The following is a 22,500-nucleotide window of genomic DNA, read 5'->3' on the forward strand; positions in this document are numbered from 1 at the left end:
AACGAAGGCAACGACTCCAAGCGGCGCAGTTCGATAAGTTTAGAACTCTCTGGAGTCTTTATTGATACTTGGCCATTTCCACTTGTCCCATATATATCCCCCCGTAGAAGTCTTTCCCCTTCCTCCATCTCTTTCTTCTCTTCTTTTTCTTCTTCTTCCTTTTCCTCCTTCCCTACTCGTTCGTTGCCACCCGTCGGGAGGACTACGGGAGGACAGGACGTCGCTTGGAATGTCGCGATTACGTGAAAGAAGTCTAATACGGAATGTTATGTTCCAGGGTGTCTCGTAGCTCTCCCTCGTACACGGACGCAAAAATTCTCAGTGTTCTCGTCTAAAAATGGTATTAGCCGTGTTCGAGAGTTTATTTCCCTTCCTATCGACTCGCCATCTTCTTCTTCTTCTTCTTCTTCTTCTTCTTCTTCTTCTTCCTCTTTCTCTTACTCGTTGAGATCACGACAACCGCCTCGGACCCTTTCCTCTTACATCTTTATGGCCTTCTAGGATATGCAGTATTGAACAAGATAGTTTGGATTTCGTTGAATGACGTTACTGGTATTATTTTTTTCTCCTTCTTATTTATTTATTTATTTATTTATTTATTTACTTACTTATTTATTTCTCTTTTCTGTTTTTCTTTTTCTTTTTCTTTTTCTTTTTTTCTTTTTGTTTTTGTTTTTACGAATATATAAATACGATTTTATTAGACTTTTAATGTCTTCGACATTTAGATATCACGTAAGGGAATTAGATAATGTAGAAATAAGGAAAAGAGAAAATGATAACGTGAAGAAACTTCGATGTTAATTTGGTATGAGGAGAAATCGTCTTGAGGAAATAAAAGAAAGAAAAAAAGGAAGAAAGATAGAAAGAAAGAAAGAAAGAAAGAAAGAAAGGGAAAAAACTCATTTGAAAGGGCGAAAAAGAATTGGAAGGAAGTTTGGCTCGGTGATTGTCCATCAGGATATCCTTCGATTACGATCGAAATTACTGAATCGAAACGGTCCAATCCAGTTTGATAACAATTCGATTTCTAAAAAACGATCGCTTTTTTATATATATATATATACGAAGACTGTAAGAACTTTTGGATTGCTAGTTCGGAAAATTAGTTACCATTCTTTTTTTCCTTTCTTTGTTATTTGTTCAATTAATCAACGTAATAATGAAATAATTAAATGAAATTTTCAAAAAAAATGTCCACCTTTTATATGATAACGCTTTACGATAAACTCTTTTATCTCTCGAAATATTTCAAATATTTCTTATCGTTTATCTTATTTTACAAAGGAATATATAAAAAATGAAGAGAAAAAAAAGAAATTAAATTAAAAAGATAATCCATAAGGATTTTATCGATTGGAATTTTTTTAATCCGAAGAAACGAGGTATAATAAAAATACATATCTAACTGTTTGCTTACTTTAGCTATTAAGCTTTCCCCTTCCCCCCCCCCCCCCCGCCCCCCCACGTCACTCCACCCGTTATATCACGTGTTTTATAAATCATGCTCGACTCGAATAAAAACGAGAAACCCGCTCGTGATTTTAGTTGTCATTATCGTAATTCAAAGGAACTGTTACCAGCTGATGCTCGTGTCGTCTAACATCCCCTCCATGAATCGTTACAACGTGTCACTCGCGTGCCGACCACCAATCGAGAGAGTTAACCGTTCAAAATGATCGACTTTTCTTGTTTTTTTTTTTTTGTTCCTTTTCTTTTCTTTTTTTCTGTTTTTTTTTTTTTTTTTTTTTTTGATCAACTTTTATTCCCCATCATTTGTTGTTGACCTATTCTAAATGACGACGAAAGTACCATACTCGTTCATCGTTACGTTAGACTCATCCCTACTCTCAGACTCTTTAATAAGGGATCATTGAACTGTTTCAAATCATAGAAAAAGAAATCATCTCATTGGAGGATTTAACCAATTCTATTGAAATCTCGAACGATGTTTTGCGAAGGAACGCTTAGATAATCGATATTTAAATCTCGAGAGATGAATTTTATTGTAAAATACTGATTGAAGATTGGACTTACGTAGATAAAGGGATAAAGGGGTGGGAATGGGGGGAAGGGGGGAGGAGGGGGACAAAGGTAGAATGTTTTTAGGTAAAATGATGTCATTTGGTTGAACCCTTCGTTATCTCGTATCATTATCGAGGATCTTTCCTGGAACATTTACGTATCATAATAAGAAATATCACGAAGACAGGAATTGGTTATCTAATCCCTTGATAACTAATTTAAAAACACGACACGCGTAATCACAAATTGGTATTAGCTTTTAATATTTAATACTTTTAATATTTAAATTTAACTTTTATTAACTTTAATTATAGTTAGTAGAACATTTGTAATTTTTGAATTGTAAATTATGGAGCATTTAATAAATTTCACTTTTTATTCGTTCACACATTGACGACTTATGAGCAAATAAGTGAAATCATAATTATAAGTTTGCTTTCATTTATTTATTTTGTTTAATTTTTTTTTTTTTTTTTTTTTTTATTAAAAGGAAAAAAAATTTTTTTCTTTTTTTTTTTAAATCAAAAAAATGTTTTTCCTTTTTTTTTTTTTTTATTTAAGATAACAATAATGAAGTATTATTGTTCAATTTAAATATTTATTATGCCATTGTTTGATTACATTATGTTCATTCATGCTGAAATCACAATTATCATCGGTTCGTCATTTTGAATGATAAATTTATCATTGCATATAGAGCGATTAGGTGATTTAATTTTTAGGAAAAAAAAAAAAAATTGACGAATAATATAACGATAAAATTGTAAACGTATCTCGAATTTTTTCATTTTTTCCTTTTATTCCTTTAAAAATAAATGCAGTGAGTAAATACAGTACGTATATGCACGTAGATATTTATATATCCTGCATAGATATTTATATTTATATAAGTTACAAAATTAAATATTCTGATCTTGATATAAAGACAGGAAACATTCTGATCGCATTGAATATATTTAAAAAGAGAAGAGAGAAATGAAAAAAAAAAGTAAACAAAAAAAGAACAAAAAAACAAAAAAAAAAAAAGAAAAAGAAAAAACATTCACCAAACGATAAATAAGGACATCTTTATGACAATTCCAGCACATATATATTAAAGTTGATAGAGGAAAAGATCACGAATATCCGTTTCATCTGATCTAGCAACACCCTCATTTTACCGTCCATTTCGATCGATATAAATACGTACCTATATCGTAAGCCCCGGGCAACATTTAATAATCACCAAGGCAACATTTTTTATGTCGTAACTAATGAGTTTGGCATCGTTCGAATGGCTCATTAATTGTACGGTATATTAACTTAATTAAAAAGATAGACGAGTCAATGTATTCTTAAAAACAGCAATCTAATTAACTACCTAGAGTCCGACAACATGGACTATCTTTGATCTCAATGATCGAAGAGTGTTTAATGTCTAATTGTTCCTTCCTTTTCTTTCGTTTTTTCCCTTCTTCTATTTCTTCCTTCTTTTTTCTTTTTTTTTCTGATTTTTCTTTTTCTTTCTTTCTCTTGTTTTACTTTTCAAATAAAGCTAAGATATGTATATCTAAAGGTTGCCTTGAAAGTATAATGGCTAATAAAATTCGTCAAACATACTATTCAGCTATTTACTTCGAGACATCCTCGTCGTAATCATCATCATCATCATCATCATCATCATCATCATCATCATCATCATCATCATCATTCAGGAAGGGTACGTAATAACGATGAAGACAAAAGGGTGAATGAGAGTCCTTGGTAGTCTTTTGTAAACCAGGCAAGTTTCCAAAGAAGCGATCGTCTTTGTCGCTAGGTGCAGCACCAGACCAATTTGCATTGTCAACCTGCGGGCACTTAGCCAAAGGAAATTGCTAATGCCGTGGCACGGCCAATAGCCGTTTACCATACCCCTTCCTCCAACCCCCTTACTTCACCCAAGCTCTCCTCAAAACGTTCCTCTCTCACCCTCCTTTTAGTCTTCCTCATTTGCCTCGTCTACCTCGCCGATCGTTTTATTCCAGTTTAAGGCATCAACTCGGTAATTTTATAACGTCGTAAATAAGACGCGCTTGTATTGAGTTACGTGTCGACTTGTCTCTATCTCTTTTCCTCTTTTATTTTTTTTTTTATCTCCTTCTCTCTCTCTCTCTCTTTCTCTGTCTTCTTCTTTCACTATTTTCCCCTCTTATACTTTTCTCGTAGTGACGCAGTGACGCACATAAGTAAGTAAGTACCTTTACCTACGAAGGCTTCCAGTGCAAAAAAAAAAAAAAAAAAAAAAAAAAAAGAAAAAGAAAAAAAAGAAAAAAGAAAAAAGGGTAGAATCGACTTTCTTTCCTTCACCATTCTTTTTCCTTCTTTCTTTCTTTTCTTTTCTTTTTTTCTTTTTTTTTTCTTCTTCTTCTTCTTCTTCTTCTTCTATCTTAGCACGTTCACTATATTCTACCAATGTATTATTTAATTTATTCCCAGATAAGGTGTATACCTGAATGTAAATCTGATAATTTTGATTTTATTTATTAACGTATTGAAATGTTAAATTGAAATAAATAGAATATAATTTGCGATTGAAATGCTTAAGTATGTAAATCGATTCGATACTTTCTATCGTGTCGATATTTATTTTATTGTAATTACGTAAACTGTAGAATATTTTTTATTATATAAAGAACTAGTGACACGATAAATTTGTTTGTTTCCTTTTTTTTTTTTCTTTTTCTTTTTTTATTTTTTTTTATCTTTTTCCTTTTTCTTAACTCTTAAACGAAACATAATACCAACGTGAAAGTTGAAATAAAACGAATGAGTAATAAACTCGCGTATATAATTATTCGGGAAACCTGGATGTATATAAGATTATCGTACACACTCGAATTACTGTAAATTTCTGCAAAGTTCCTCTGTCATCGTCGTTGTCGTTATCATTGTCGTCATTGTCGTCGTCGTCTCGCGTTACTCACAAGTTTCAAAGAAACGCGTAAGTACTTTTAGTTGCTATAGAAAAAATACAAAATATTCCTGGATTCGTTAACACGTCTCAGATAATATCTGGTGGGATGAAGGTTCGATCAAATTCGTCGAATATTATGTATATAAATTTTCATTATTTTAAACTTTTCTCAAAGTCGAGTCAACTATCGAAAAGAACATTACATATATACAATGACGATCCCAATATTTACGTGATATTATCGTTCTCAGAAAATGTGACTCTTGGTTTTGTCACCTTATCGCAAATTATATCGAAAGTTTCCAATATACATCTATTTACTTATCTATGTATTTGTACGTGTACATTTATATATGGATATCTCTGGGTTCACCAATAAGATATTCCATCTATTACGAAAGTTCTATGACCACACTATGATTTTTGTCTCATTGTTCGAGAACGTCCCGCCATGTGAAAATAGATAGATATTTTTACTTACCTATCCATGTATCTACCAACCACCTTTACCTACATCTATGTGTCTACTATCGTTGAGAAACAGGATCTTAGTTCGATCTCGTCTCGAAACGACATTCCAATTTTTTAGAATTTTTAAACACAACAAATTGTATATGTGTTTGTGTGTGTGTGTGTGTGTGTGTGTGAGGGAGAAAGAGAGAGAGACGAGACGAGACGAGACGAGACAAGACGATTATAGATAAGTTCTGATATCTATGCTAAAGAAAATAGTATATATGCGAATAAAATGTTTTGATTTTAATAAAAAGAATCGATCGTATACTCGGAACGAATTGATTTTCTTTTTTTTTTTCTTCTTCTTCCCCCTTGAACTGGAGTCATCGTCTCTATCTTTCTCTCTTTGTTTTTCATATTAGTAGTTCATAAGAACGATACAAGTTGGAAGACGTGTTAAGTTATCGGAGACATATGCGCGTGTCATGACCGTGAAGTCAAGTTGGAGTCTCTTGTCGGACAATATACAATGAGAGAAAGAAAAGAAAAGAAAAGAAACAAGGGAAAAAAAAGAAAAGAAAAAAGATTCCTTGAGGCGATAAATTCCTAAGGTTCCGAGTCGTAAAGGGGAATCGATGGGACGCTATCACCGGTTATAAAATACCTAGAGCAATCGTCCGATATCTACGATACGTATGTATGTATGTATGTACGTACGTATGTACATACGTGGGTATATCCATCTCGAAGGAGTTAACAGCCAAGTAAATAGGCGTAATCATGTTGATAACCGAGCTCTCTTTTTCGCATATGAAATAATAATCAATTAACTCTCGGCGATGTCGCTTATACAGTATGCACTTGTGAATAATTGATCTTACGAAAAAAAAAAAAAAAAAAACAAATAGGGAAAAAGGAAAAGTAAAAGAAAAGAAAAATGAGAAAAAACAGTGAAAGAAATGGAAATAACGAGAACAAGAACAAATAAAAAATGAATACGAAGTTAACGAAGCGAAAGTGCGAAGAAACGATGGCGACTTTTGATTCCGTGCTCGTCGAGAACTCCCCGAGAGGTCAATGACACGAGCTTCAAGGAGGCCGGATAATATGGAAAGGGAAGACACTCGTTTGTGTAATACATATACAGATGATATACATAGTGTAAGTACGTGTGTATTCATTCGTTCTGACACAACTACTGAGTAAGAATGTATATAACGAAATCCTTTCGAACGAATGAAATCTAGAATAAGTAAATACTTATTTACTTACTCAATTCGCTATTTGATCGATTGTATTGCAGTAAAAAATTCGACAAAAATTTTTCATACCTTTTTTGATCGATTTTTCCTAGGTAATTTTTTTTCCCCCATCTACCTTCACTGGGAAACGCCTAGAGGCCCTAGTGACAGTGTTCTAAGCGCTAGAGACATCTATCGTTCGAAGCCGAAAGGTAGAAGTTTGAGGAACGCCCGATAGAGCGCATGATCGACCCTTTTCCAGATGGCCGCCGCTAAAGATTCTCCGATTGGTCGATTCGACGGCGGCCATCATGAATTCCAAGCATAAAAGACATAATGAGGCCCGTGATGGCCGACTCGGCCGCCAATGACGTCATGGGGGTGGCACTCGACGAAAAAAAAAAGAACCAGGGAATTCGAAAAATGGCGTCCTGCACGGTGCAGCTTATAAGTACCTAAAGCGTATAAGTAAGTATTTACCATATAATGTGCATTGTATCTCACACCTATGTACGTACGTACATACATATATATGTATATATATATATATACACATATATATATATACATATACACGATGTAAGCTCGATGCGTATGTTCGATCGCAGGCAAAAGGAGAATTTATCAAAAAAAAAAAAAAAAAAAAAAAAAAAAAAAAAAAAAAAAAAAAAAACAACTTCCTTTTCATTGCTTCCACTTTGAAAGCTAAAGGATTAGTTTCTTTTTAATGACAAATATAATATCAAAATGAATGATACACGGTTGTATTCTGTGCGAATATCTTATTTCATTCTATTTCTGAATCTTTCTAAGGGAATCGAAGCGACTAGGAAATTCCGTCTTATTCCGTGATAGCGTCAACCAAGAAATATTAAATCTGACACCCTTTGGATTGACATGTAACTCAAAGGGCAATAAACCTAGTGACTTTGCGAACGATATAGACAGACAACGACCTCGATGGAAAGAGAAAGAGAGAAAGATAGATATATACATATAGAAAGAGAGACAACGAGAGAAAGAAAGAGAGAGAGAGAGAGAGAGAGAGAGAGAGAGAAAGAGACAAACAGACAGAGACAGAGGGGTATGTCGAAGGACCGTGCGTAAAAACTTTTATGATCACAGTCAATAAAGTGACGTAACTTAAGTGGTCTACGAACGAACGACGGCAGAGTCGGTGACGTCAGAAAAAGAGTACGGAAGTCGCGCGTAAATGCCACGTGAAGCTCGATGGATGGTCGGCAAGGGGTTGTCGGGAAGGAAGGAGACAGCGGAGGATGGAGGGTGGTGGAGAAAGCGGTCGTTGTCGCGGGTAAGAGACTCCGACACTTCAGGAAGCAGAGACGAGGAGGGAAGTACCGAACTCAAGGAAATGCGTGAATGAGAGAAGGAGAAAGAAAGAAAGAAAGTGCCAGAGAGAGAGAAAGAGAAAGACAGTGAGATAGACAGAAAGAATAAGAGAGAGAGATAGAGAGAGAGATAGAGAGAGAGAGAGAGAGAGAGAGAGAGAAAGAGCGAGCTGGTTGATGGTTTACGACATTCCGTTGATGGCCGTAGTGGCGTAGTTGTGCCGTCGAGCCCATAAAAATGTAACGAGCCTGTAAACGTTCGTTTATATTGCCTTGCCTTTACGCCCATCCGGATTGGGGCAGGTCGGGAAGTCGAGTGGTACCGTGTGTGACGTCACGTAAGAAGACAGACGTGCGACCCCGCGTGGCCCGCTATGATTCGTCTACCACCCCCTCCCTCCCCGCCACTTCACCTTATCTCCCACCCCCGCCTCCCCCCCCCAACCTCTTTCCCTACGCTCGAGGGCCTACTACCTAACTGTTTTTCTACGCGGACCGCCACGTAGGTATAATAGCATCGTAGACTCGTTTTAGAGCCGATAAACGCGCGACACACCGCAGACTGCCTGTCTCTCCTTTGCATTACGTCGACGGCCCCCGACTCTCGTCGTTGCCGTTGCCGTTGCTCTGCTTATGATGCTTCTGTTATTGCTCGAGTCTTACACATCCGGCGACCTTGAAACGTCGCTCGTAATCCTCGCCAACGCGAATATAATAAAAGAATACCTTTAACGAATACGTATTAGCTTTAGTCGTGTGTCTCTTACGATATCTACTTAATATTTCAAAGTAATACTATTCTCTTCGGTCAATGTAACTCAAATATTTATAGTATTTACTTTATTATTATAGTATTTATTGTTTTTCTATTGTCTCATTCATAAAAATTTGTCGAACTTATTAATCGTTTCGTTCATCAAGGTAAGAAATTATTATCTACTGTATAATTATTGTATTAGATTTTTTCTCATCGTATGAAGAAGCAAAATGAGATAACTGTTTTCCGTTCGATAATCTTAAACGTTACAATACGGTATTTTACTTCAATTTTCTACGATTCAACCTAATTTCTTCATTGTCTCAACGAATTCGGCGCCATCCTCCATTAACCGGATTACACTCGAGAGCTCGTAAAGATCTTCGAACGGGGACGACCGACTTTCTCACGAGTATATCTCTACTTTTAGCTAACCGAACGACCTTGACATCGATTCACATTCACGTCCATGACAAACGGAGAGGAACGTGACGCCTGTATACTTCGACCATGTTTGTGTGTCCTATGTGTATGTACTATGCATACATATAAACACACACACACACACACACATATATATATATATATATACACATAGAGAGGAATGATCGTTGCTTGACGTTGTTGTTGGCTCGTTGAGAGGATAGCGCGCTTCGCGAAGCGCAAAGGTCGGGGATACTCTGCAACCCGTTTCGGTAACGCGTAAAACTTTATAGGCGACCATAAAGACGGACGTTTAGCTTTATTTGGGCAGTGTAAGAGGGAGAGACCGTTCTTAGCTGTCAAACGCATGAGTTCGAGGGAACCTAACGGGAGAGAATCTCTGAGGCCTATGAACCGAGCGACGGCCGACGCTTTAGGCTTTTACCCGAAGGAACAAGAAATTCGGTAAGAGGCTACTCTGAATACTTCTTTTTCTTCTTCTTCTTCTCCTTTTTTTTTTTTTTTTTTTTTTTTTTTTTATCTCAATCCTTTTTATACACGCGAGATAATAAGCGATAAAAATAATAGTACGATTAGGTATATACGGGTATATCGTTTGTATACCATCATCATTCAAAGTTTAATCCGATTGGCACGACACTCTAATAAGAGAATATTTTTATTTAATCTTAAAATTGTCTAAACGATTGAGAAAATTTTCGTTCGAGTTATCTAAATAGATATCTTATATGTAAATTAACGAGAAATAAAGAACTACGATTGTAATGTAACGAGTTATATCAAAGATCGATCATTATGATATCATGCATGGTTTATTTTAAATGTATTGATCGTTTCCCTCATTATAGCTCATAGATAATACGAGTTAAGTAAATATACCAGGTAATTATGTATTACGATAATATTGTTACTACTGCATCGTTCGCATCTCATTAAATCTTCTTATCAAGAAAGATATTTTCTTTTTTTTTCTTTTCTTTTTTGTTTTTTCAAATCGATACCCATAGTCAATGAACTGATAATTGTTAATGTTGTATACACATATTACATCAGGTTAAAACATTTTTCTAGTTTGTTGAAAACTAGATAGAAACAAAAAAAAATAACTTTAATATTAATACAATCATTTATCAAAACGAACATAAAATTTTTATCGACGACTAATCGACTATCGACTATGAAATTGAAACTGAATCGACTAACGAACGTGAAAACAACATTGCAAATACGACTGTACTATCTTTCCTCTTACGAATATGATTACAAATGAAGAAAATTCGTATGATAGAAGGTTAAGTAAATATGAGAAAAACCGGTTGTACGAAAAAGCAATATTTGTTAATAGAAAATAAATAAAAAGAAAAAGAAAATTAAAACGAAGAAGATATATATATATATATATATATATATATATATATATATATCTTCTTCATTGATGATTATCACGACGATGCTACCGCTTAAAACAAAAATATGTTCATACCTAATATATTTTCTCATAATTATTAATTTCACGTTTAAATATAAATTTCACCTTTTCCATCCAATTAACAATTATCAGTTAATTAGTACACGAGTAATTAAATAAATCAGTAATGTCATTAAGAAATCATGTTATTCATAACAATGAATAATTTTCTTACGGTACAAATGAAATCGAAATTTAAAACGCCACCGTAATAACATTGAATAAAAAAGATATATTCACTTGAAATATTCATATGTAGATATATATACATATATATATATATATATATATATATATATATATATCACTAAGAAGTCGCGTGACTCGTTTTGTTATTGCGCTCACGTTATATTCGATAGCGGTACAGGTGCATTGTTGTCTGGTAAGTGTCTGGACGAGATCGAGAATGGACGAGCGTTCGTCTCTTGAAAGATCGTAAAAACGGAAAGGTTCGCGTGATTATTCGTTTCTTCGTGTAAACCCTCCTTCTCCTCCTCCTCTTCCTCCTTCTCCTCATCATCAACCTCCTTCTTCACTTCCTCCTATAGCCACCAGTTGTTTTCACTCTTCGACAGATGTTCCGAATATTTCGCAGAACACGCGTACGATAAAGTTTCTCGGGGAAAAAGAAAAGAAAAAAAAAAAGAAAAAGAAAAAAAAAAAAGAAAGAAAAAAGAAGAAAAAAAATTTACTTTATATCTAAGTAATATTAGAACATTTTTCTATCGAAGGCCCAATGCCTTGGATTCTTTTTTATTTTTCATTTGTTTCTTTCCTCCCTCTCTTTGTCGTTTCTTCTTTCTTTCTTTTTCTTTCTTTCTTTCTTTCTTTCTTTCTTTCTTCTTTTCTTTTCTATTTTTCTTTTTTCTTCTTTTCTCACCTGTCTCGCAAGGTGATAAAAAAAAAATTACTTCTTCTTACGAAGTATGAAACAAATCCAATCGATAAATGCCATTGATAAATGCATTGGTTAGAATTTCAGAACGATAAATCACATTTGATCTACGATAAAACGTAATTCTAATAATACAGGTACTTAATTATTTGCAATTCGTTGACGAAAGCTCATTGAACGAATTTTTCAAAATTAAAACCGAAGGAAGAGTGAATGCTCCGTGGAAATATCATTTCCAAAATGATTTTTAATAATCAGAGTCATTCCAATATTAGAATTCGCAGGTCATTGTGTCGTTTGAAAATCGTTTGTCCAAGATAGTCGTAAGAAGGAGAGAGACAATCGAAAGGGTTTTAAAGTGCAAGGAAGATAGAGAAAGATAAAGAGAGAGAGAGAGAGAGAAAGAGAAAGAGAGAGAGAGAGAGAGAGAGAGAGAGAAACTTGACTGGAATGTCGCTCGTAAAGACGAACGCGTTGCGTAATCGTTTGTTCTCTCTCGATGAGAGTCAGTTGACCAGCTGACATTCACTATACGACAGAGACTATATCGTCTTCATTCATGACTCTTTTGCTATCCAGGAGTGAGAATTTTATGTGAGCCTCGTAAACAAACACGCGTCATCTTCTTTCGAAGAAAAAGATAGAGAATAAGAAAGACAGACAAACAGACAGACAGAGAAAGAAAGAGAGAGAGAGAGAGAGAGAGAAAGAGAAACAAAAAGTGAGAGAGAGAGAGAGAGAGTATGCTCCCATCCACCATTTTTCTTTTTAAGACGGTTTCCGACAAAATACGCAAGATGGCGTTTCCTGTTCTCTTCTTCTCCCATTTCCGTTTTTCGATTTTACGTCTGGAATATCAATGAGATATATCCGATTGAATAGAAATTACAAATTTGTTTCTATCATTTATTATTAATCATTCATGACACTTTATTATAGTAAAAAAAAGCTCTAATCTATTATTTATTTTATATCATTGTATTTTTAATAATTTTTAAACCAACTTACAAGTGTCAAGGATAAATAAATGATTACAATATTAAATGTATATATTTATTTTTATTTTATTAGAAATTAATAATCCAGAATAAATATCGTTTATAACGTTCAACATCGTTGATTTCAATAAATCTTTCTTGGCTTATTGGAAAATTATTATTTATAGATAGGAGCTAACTCATCGTTCCCGGAAAAGGTGATTTAATCGTAGCGAAGTGAGTAGCGTCCGAAATTTGCCAGCTCACCCACCACCAAGAGCTCAAAGGGTTCCATATTTGTTTCCACTAATTTAAGGAACGGATGTTGAAAAATAATAATCACAAGATTTCCACGTAGCCGTGGAAATAAACGAATCTTGTTCGGTCACGAAAATTCTTGTTTTTACGTAGAACTTTAGTGGTATTACCAAGAATCAAGAAACAAAGAGAGAGAGAGAGAGAGAGAGAGAGAGAGAGAGAGAGAGAGAGAGAGAGGGAAAGAGAAAGAGAGAGAAAATATTTTTCAGGAAAATATTTATCGAAACACTTTTGGGTGTGAAACTATGATCGCACGGAAACAAGGTTGCATGATAAAAGGATTTCTTTTTCTACACTCGAAAAAATACGAGGACATCGTATTGGCTGTTGGCCAGGTCGTGATGAAAGCCAAAAGAAACGAGTTGCAGGAACATTATGCGAATCCTTCGATTTCGTACGTTTCTGCATCTTTAAAGGAAACCGTATCTAGTCAATGTCATTTTCGTGAAAAAAATTTTCAAACATTTAGATAACTCAGTTTCTCTCTCTCTCTCTCTCTTTCTCTATTTTATCTTTCATGAAAGTTGAAATGAAGCAAAAGAGATAGATAAAAAAGAGAGAGAGAGAGAGAGAGAGAGAGAGAGAGAGAGAAAGAGAGAGAAAGAGTTTTACATGGCTTACCTTCGACCTTCGGATGATGAAAAGCGAGACACCATTTCTCGAATATCATCCCCTCTTCACTTCCTTTTCGATCTATCTTGAATGGATTTGACCTCCAGACGACATATCCATATACTCAACTCTTACGTATGTACCCATGTACTTCGATTTATAAGTTCTTCTTTCCACCAGCTTTTCTCGCAAATATTCAAATGCATGGATAGTAGATAGATAGATATATACATATATACATATATATATATATATATATATATATATATATATATATATATGTATGTATATATATGATATGCAGCTAAATAAGATAGATAAATATATACAGGATACGTATCTACATAAGTTAAAAATTTTAGGAAAAGTTTCTTAATATTCTCTTAATTGATATAAAAAGCTATTTCTCAAACGTATAATCCATTAATAATAATTTATATGACGATAGAGGATAGTTTGCAAAAGTATATAAAAAAAGAAAAGAAAAAAAAAAAAAACAAAAGAAAGGAAAAAGAAAAGAAAAATCCAATTTTTATTATCCCTTCGTTGAATTTTTCCTCGACGTCGCACAGTTCAATTCGTCCTAGTTTCTTTTTCTCTTTCGAAATTTTCCAATTTGATCAGAAGCCCGAAAAGTTTGCTTAGAAATTGTGTAAGGAGCACAGACCAAAGGGGAGGTTTCGAATCTCAGAGAAAACATTTCTAAGATAAGATAGATCTAAGCAAACGATATCGTGGAGTTTCACTCGAGTACGGACTCGTAATACGTCGATTTAGACTTTCTTACCACTCGAGATAGATCATTGAGTGAGAGAAGTAGGGAGTTGAGACGATAAGGGAGGGGCAGAGATTGGGTCCGGTGTGTCAGCGTACCGCGCGATCTAAAAAGCAACTTCAGAGATAAGGTGATATTGATAATGGCGACGGTCACGAGCGATCTCGTCGAATTTATGGCACTGAGCGAGCTGTTCTTCTGAGCTGTCTTGAAGAATAACAAAAAGAATAAGATAAAAAGAACAAAAAAAAAAAAAAAGAAAAAAGAGAGAGAGAGAGGGGGAGAGAAAAAAAAAGAGAAGTAAAAGAAGAAAAAGAAGAAGAAGAAGAAGAAGAAGAAAAGAAAGAAGAAGCGAGAGAGAGAGAGAGAGAGAGAGAGAAAGAAAAAGAAAGAAGAGAAAAAAGTTGAAAGCAAAGATGGTATAAAGATTTTTCTTTCGTCCAAGCATCTATCTACTAAATAATTGCGTTATATGCGCTTCATTAGCTCCTTTCTTGGATTCAAGAATGAAGGGACGAGAGGAGGGTGGGTGGGGGGTGGGGAGGGAGGAGGAGGAGAAAAGGGGGGAAGCGATTATTCGAGAAGAAACATCATCCGTTCGATGGCTCGTAATATTTCGTGATTCGTTCGACCATAGTTATATATACCTATTTGCTTATTTTGTAGACGTGGGCATACATTCGAGAGCCCTTAATTAGTAACTCTGCCTTCCATTTTTAATGCATAACTTGTCTTAATATTGCACAATTTATATTCTCGAGTATTTTTAACTTCGTATCGTCGGACCCGAGGGATCATCATCATCATCACAATAAATAAATAAATATATATATATATATATATATATATATATATCGTATATAATCTATTATATATCATATATTATCAATTGATATCGAATAATTACTATTATTAGATTTATTAAATTTCATCAATGGCGAAAGTCCGACTTACAATTAATGAGATTTTTATAATTAGAAATTTAAATAGATATAGATAGATAATAATATAACAGCACACACACACACACACACACGCACGCACACACACACACACACACACACACACATATACACACACATGCACGCACATTTTTTCTCATACATTCGTTGAATGTTAAAATAATAATAGACAATGAATCCAAAATATATTTACTCATTTCTTACAGCAAAATAATCTCACGCATCTATCGAATGAGTGGGATTATTAGACGCGTAAGGATCTCATGCAAAACTTCTGTTTGTATTCGATAAGATTTACATTATATACGTTCATGCAGTGAAATGGTCTCATCTTAAATGAGAAACCCTCCTGCGTAGGTTATAGAATCTTTGGTTTCTCAAGTATGTTAATTCGTTCGTTAAAGAGCCAATGTAAAGCCACGTACGTATAAAATGGCAAGATGCCTGTCCTCGAATAGATCGAAAGACTACGTAGTAACTTGAAGATAAAAACATATCAATTTTATTAGACGTTAATGAAACTTTTCAATCGAGAAAGAAAAATATTCATCGATGAAACGACGACATTTTCTATGAGATATACGTGAAAGAAGCTACGTGAAATAATGATTATTTCATTTTTAGATATTTCGAAAGTTTTACTTTAAGAGTTATTCGACCTATCGTATCTATTAATGAAATAAACAAAAACAAAACAAATTATATTGTATCGATATAAGAATTATATGAATTTACATAAGAATGATTAATGTTATTGATACATTATCTTTTTTCTTTCCCTAAGTTTCATTAGCAGGCACGGTTTTTTTTTCTTTCCTTTTTTTTTTTTTCTTTTTTTCTTTTTTTTTTTTAATAAAAAGTTTAAAGAAATTCAAGCGTATCTAAAAGTTACGAAATATTCATTATAAGATTTTCTTTTACCAAGATTATATTATTATATTCCATAGTGAGAATATTAAATCCTAAATCAAGAACGTTTATCAAAGTGTCAGAAGAAGATATAGATCTTTTAAAAAATGATAGATCGATTTATCGAATTGATCAAAGAGGATTCCGCGATGATTTCGAAGGTGTCTTTCTTTTTTATTTTATTTTCTTGTTTTTTTTTTCTTTTCTTTTCTTCTTCCTCCTCCTCTTCTTCTTCTTCTTCTTCTTCTTCTTCCATTTAAACGAACGTACGAATTTACTTTTAGGCGGACTTCACGATACACATATACCGATCTTCGAACTTTTCTCCTTCCTCTCGAGGATCTTACGAAGCGTCGTAAATATTCTTCCCGAAGTAAGAAACATAAAGAACCGCTCGCGGGTCGGAAGGGTTAAATTCTCCTTCTTTCTTTTTTTCTTTCTCCTTTTTCTTCCTTCCCTTCTCCTTCTTCTCCTTCTCGACAAGGAAGAAGAAGAGAAGAAAGAGAGAGAGGAGGAGAGAGAGAGAGAGAGAGAGAGAGAAGGAGGAGCAGGAAAGTCGCTCGGTGTTGAGCGAAGAAGCCAAAACCTTCGAAGATTTCATGGCCGCGACTAAAGAAGGAGGAAGAGAGAAAAAGAAAGAGACAGAGAGAGAGAGAGAGAGAGAGAGAGAGAGAGAGAGAGAAATAAAGGACAAAGAAACCCACTGTTCGTTTGTACAACTGCCCACGGAATGAACGAAAGAGTTACATGTTTGAGTCCTTCAAACTCAAAGGATAGTTTCATATGGCTACATTAAGACGACAAGATTTTTCATAGAGATCGTTTCGGTGCCATAGACGATAGATCTTTTTTTTTTTTTTTTTTTTTTTTTTTTTTTTCCATGTTTCCTACTCATAAACATTCCCATGGGTCTTCATCAAAAGGGATTTTAGGTATATTTCTTCTTTTCTTTTTTTTTTTCTTTTTTTTTTTCTCTCTTTTTTTTTCTTTTTTTTTTTTTTTCTTTTTTCTTTTAACCCTTCTGCCCTCCTCCCTCTACCCCCTTTCCCATCTCGTCTCATAAAGATATATTCTGTCTAAAGAATTAGAGAGACTAGGCGTATATTATAATAATTGTAGGGAGGAAAAAAAAAAAAAGAAAGGTGGCAAGAATAAATTGGAGAAGAAATGTTTTATAAATTATTGCATTATATTGATAACAGTTGGTAGATTAAAAATACATATGTATCTTTGCTTATGTATCTATGTATATTCGAAAGGAATCACGATAAGGATCAATTTAAAGGCGTTCATTTTTAAACGTTAAAAAAAAAATTTTTCGTGACTTAAAAAAGAAAAGAGTATTGGTTGGTTGTAGTCTATCATTCGACGGCCATTCGAGGAACGAATTTGAATTTCAAAATGGTTTCCGAACGACGGCACGAAAGGCCCGATAATCGGTTTCGAGGCAATTACGTTAAATCTAAGATCGACATCGACGAAATCGATCAGTTAATTCATGTTAATACCATGTAACAACGAGAAATAATCTTTTCGAAATGGGTTATTTGAAGGAACATTTATGTCTCTGAAAAATTTTTGCGTATTAAATATCTCGTGTACGTTAAATAATGTTATTATAACGAATGTATGCGTGTTTTACTTCTTCGATAAGAATGAAATTAAATGAAAATAAAAGAGGAAAAAAAGAAATTTTGGATTTAATTAAGAGGATTGGCCTACATAACAACGTAATTAAACTTATGTAGAAGCACGGCCATAACCCTTTCCGTTATTTTCCTTTATCAAAATCTTTTTATCATATTTTTGTTTTACTACTTCCTTAATTATTCCGAACACGTAGATATAATGATAATAATAATAATAATAATAATAATAATAATAATAATAATAATAATAATAATAATAATAATAATAATAATAATAATAATAATAATAATAATAATGATAATAATAATAATAATAATAATAATAATAATAATCGTAATAATTTTTCCCAGCTTAATATTATCAATCTGTTTTTTTTTTCTTTTTTTTTTCAAACGAATATATCGACATTAATTGGGTACTTCCATCACACCTAAGCAGATCGTAAAAAAAAAAAAAAAGATCTAAATTAAAGTTTATTTGGAAAAGAGGTTGAAGAAGAGAGAAAGAGGAGAAAAAGAAAAGAAAAGAAAAAAATAAAAGAGAAAAAAAAAAAAGGAAAAAAGAAAAATGTAAAGAAAAAGAAATATACGCAAGAACCAACATATATACACGAGTAAGTACCTACGTATCTACGAAGGAGCAAGTGTCCTGTGATTTATGACGGATGTCGCACGTATGTTCTTCCTAGTAGGATACACCGATACTTCCTTTTTAGAGTTTACGCAAAGACATCAGAGAGGTTGTCTAGGGAGGATAAGATTTCGTCCGAAAATTATACGCGGTTCTATATACCTACCTATATCATAAAATGTATCTAGTAGATACGCGAAGATAAATTCTGTATGGAATGCACGATACCTACTGGAGAAAAAAAAGAGAGAGAGAGAGAGAGAGAGAGAGAGAGAGAGAGAGAGAAAGAGAATTTTCAAAGGCGAAAAATATGAAAGAGAGAAGAATAGGAGGAAGTGAGGGTGAAAAGGGTGGGTTAAAGTAAAGACGGGGTGGGAGAGGGGGAACGTTGCAAAAAGGGTGGATCGCATTCGACGAGAAGGTAGGTATCACAAGCTGCCCTTCGTCGATTAAATATTCATGAATCTAGCGAGTATAATTCCATAGGCTACCTAGGTGGTATCGTCGATGGTCGCCTAGACGTCCCGAAAGATGCTCGAAGGGCAAACGTGACCGCCTTCATTGACTTTACGAGCAGTAAAACGTGCCTTTATAGTTTGCCTTTGCAGTACGGGACACCAGCACGAGAGAATCAGCTTCTGTTGTGAGTGTGTCGTACGTAGAGACCCAGCCACTGTCTTTTCGCATTAAAGGATACCTTCCTAAATATGTCTTAAGCTGCTACCGTCGTCCTATAGTCTAGTCTCTCTATAGTTATCTCTAGTTTCCTATTTTAAAGACCTCACTCTCTCTTTCTCTCTCTCTCACTCTCTCTCGGTCTTTCTTTTCTTTTTTTTCTTGTTTTTTTTTTTTTTTGAACGTGGATAAACAAAGAATATCGCTAGACATTAGCATTTTTTCCATTATACCTACCTTAAGTAAGCTATTATATACCTTTAGAGATCAGAACACGTTTTCTATTCTAATAGATAAGATGTTTTATTTTTCTGGTAATTTCAACGAAAACGAAGAACGAGATAGCATTTCGAAGATTGAAAAGAGTCATCCTCGTGGATTCGCTCGGATTTTACGACTTACAAGGATTTCGTTACATTTCCTTTCAAAAGTAAATATAGTAGGATACTATACATGTACTATATATATATATATATATATATATACATATACAAAAAATATGATATAAAAGTTAGGTAATTTTTTTGATGTTAATTCAATGAAATTTTCCTTAAATGTATAAATCTTTTCGAACTATTCGAAAAGAAAATAATTTATGAACAAATATGGAAAAGTTTCGTGCATTAGGATATAATGTATTTCACGAACGAACGCATATCCCTTTTCTCAGGATTGAAACGAACTTTCTGGTCTCTATGGCGATATATTCGAGTAAGTAACTATCATATAAGCCAACGGTAGTCCACGGTGTTCATCAAAGTTTGAAACTTTAATGAGTTTATGGTAAATCCACCCGACATACCACACAAATTCTAATTCCCCTGTTATTCGTGGCTTTGTAACAATGCATTTAACGATCTTAATTATGACGACGCGCAACGAACGACATTTCTTTCCGACGGTCGAAAACAAAAAAAAAAAAAAAAAAAAAAAAAAAGAAAATAAATAAATAAATAAATGAATAAATAAAAAATTAGGAGATAAAAAAAAAAAAAAAAAAAAATGAAAGAATAAAAGAAATTTAACAATGAACTCTGACAGATAACAAATCATATTTCTTTCATTATCGTTTCTTATAAACCCGATAGAAAAATAAATAATTTTAACGAGATATTTATATTATTTCTATATAATGATTTATTCTGTATTTAAAGTCGAAAAATTGACGATGTTATCTCAAAGGAAATTAATAGTGATGAAATATATATATATATATATATATATATATATATATATATATATATATATATGGATACATATCGACTAATGGAATAATAATTTCAATGAAATATTAACATCACTATTTATATTACAATTTATTTTCTATTTAAAGTCAAAGAAAAAAATGACGAATCTACTTCTAAGGAAATAAATCAATGATGAAGTATATAAATACATATATGAATATCTACCTACCTATCTATCTACAATCTATTCAATAAAGTAAAAATTCTTTAGTAAAGAGTTAACGCAAGGTCTTTTCCTGAAGGTATCCAAGAAGCAAACTATTGAGAATACTATAAAGCTATAAAATGAAGAAGAAAAAAAAAAAAAGAAAAAAGAAAAAAAAGCGATTGAAAGGGTTGTTTGCCGGTAAATAGTCGTTTTGACCTCGGACATGGCTATTTTACCCTTCCTCGCGAACTATTCTAAAACGTTACTTAGTACACACCTCTACCTATACCCTCTTTCGATGGTTTTACTCAAAAAAAGAATTCAGTCTTCGACAATCGAGCATCAACGTCGAACGTCATCCAAAAGTTACGTTTAATATACGTGTCAAAATATCATATTTAGATACTTAGTTACGTTCGAACGATTTCACGATAAAGTTTTAAGTGTTAACGAATAAAACGACCGGGTAGAGAATTTGTCAAATAAAATTTAAATCGTTTTGAATCTTATATGAGATACTTGAAAATGTTTCAAATTGTCGGATATATTGGTTTATACGAGGTACTTACCTATCTGAGTAACTTAATCGTCCATCATGGCTAACTCGTAACTATCGCTTTTAATCTTCGAAAACGATGTTGATAGTTACATAGCAAGAACTAAGTATGTACCTGGCTATGAATTCACTCGTGACTAATATATATATATATATATATACCTACGATCTGTGTTTCTTAATTTATTATCTCTTAAACTCGCAAATCGTTTACGAGAGTGTGACGTTTATATATAAGTTCTGTCTACTTTGTCGACGGGAATCGACTTCGACGCGTCCCATTAGGATCATTTTCATTTTATACGAAGTGTTAAAAATCACTGCTGTTCTTTCTATCGTTTTATATGTTCCTTACGACTTCTTTATTTCGAAGAAGAAAAAGAAGAAGAAAAAGAAAAAAAGAAGAGAAAGACGAAGACGAAGACGAAGACGAAGACGAAGACGAAGACGAAGACGAAGACGAAGACGAAGACGAAGACGAAGACGAAGACGAAGAAGAAGAAGAAGAAAAAAGAAAAGAGAAAAGGAAAAAGGAAAAAAGGAAGGAAGAAAATACGACAGTTATATACGAGGAGCCATTTTTAATCTCGAAAAGAAAACAAAATTCGTCCCTCGTGAGAAAATAGAAATGCTCGTGAAATATTTAAGAGGAAATCGAAAAATTGGGAGAGTAGGATGGCTTTTAAGATGGCGACAATATCGTTCTAATTTTAGCGAAGAACCTTCTTGGACTTCAATAAAAGTGTGAAGATGAAGGAAAAAAAAAAAGAAGAAGAAGAAGAAGAAATAACCGAGAAGAACACGAGGAGAGAAAAAGATAAAAAGAAAGAGAACTATCTCTCTCTCTCTCTCTCTCTCTCTCTCTTTTTCTATCTCTCTATCTCTCTATCTATCTATCTTTCTCCGTCGTGGTTTTCGTGGTTCTCGAGCTTTTACTCGATCGGCACGTTTGTGCTCGATTTCGTACGGGATTAGAATTAGAACGTTTCCAATGTAACTGAGAGACTTCTTTTAAGATTTTCCTTCGGGAAATGCGATCGTCCCGACGGAACGTGTAAACGATTGTAGAGCCTGTCTCTCTCTCTCTCTCTCTCTCTCTCTTTCTATTTCTCGAAAAGATCACAAAAATGATCTCTATCATGGAATTCGCACTCTCTAGAACAATGCATTGGCATAGAAACGAGCTTGTCTCTTTGATTAGATTACGTTCTTTTGAACGTACCCTCTAAAAATCCGGATAATATCTCGATACAAAGCGAAAATGATTCATAAACGAGATGAAAGGAAAATCTTCATTAAATCGACGAAGAATAGCGATGAAAAGAGAATGAAAATAAAACGGAATACGTGAAGATACGATTACGTCAGACTTAAATGATCATTTTATGTATTAAAATGTAAGATGAGATACAAGATAGAATTTGAATCTATCTAAACGCATATTTCAATATTTAATATCTATTCAAATTCA

At 33.6% G+C, this 22,500-nt stretch overlaps 2 long non-coding RNA genes across 2 annotated transcripts in view; one reads left to right on the top strand and one right to left on the bottom strand.

Annotated features, from left to right (window-relative positions):
• LOC124948475 overlaps positions 1–22,500 on the bottom strand; it is a 65,097-nt gene that overhangs the window by 20,850 nt on the left and 21,747 nt on the right. The gene's annotated exons all lie outside the window — the stretch shown is intronic.
• Positions 5,869–22,500, top strand: part of LOC124948471 — a 20,587-nt gene continuing 3,955 nt past the window's right edge. Inside the window, exons 1-2 of the long non-coding RNA XR_007100751.1 lie at positions 5,869–7,125; positions 7,471–9,651. This is a non-coding gene — a long non-coding RNA (uncharacterized LOC124948471). The remainder of the gene's footprint in view (positions 7,126–7,470; positions 9,652–22,500) is intronic.

Source organism: Vespa velutina, chromosome 4 (genome assembly GCF_912470025.1).
Source record: "Vespa velutina chromosome 4, iVesVel2.1, whole genome shotgun sequence".
In the NCBI taxonomy this organism is placed as follows: domain Eukaryota; kingdom Metazoa; phylum Arthropoda; class Insecta; order Hymenoptera; family Vespidae; genus Vespa; species Vespa velutina.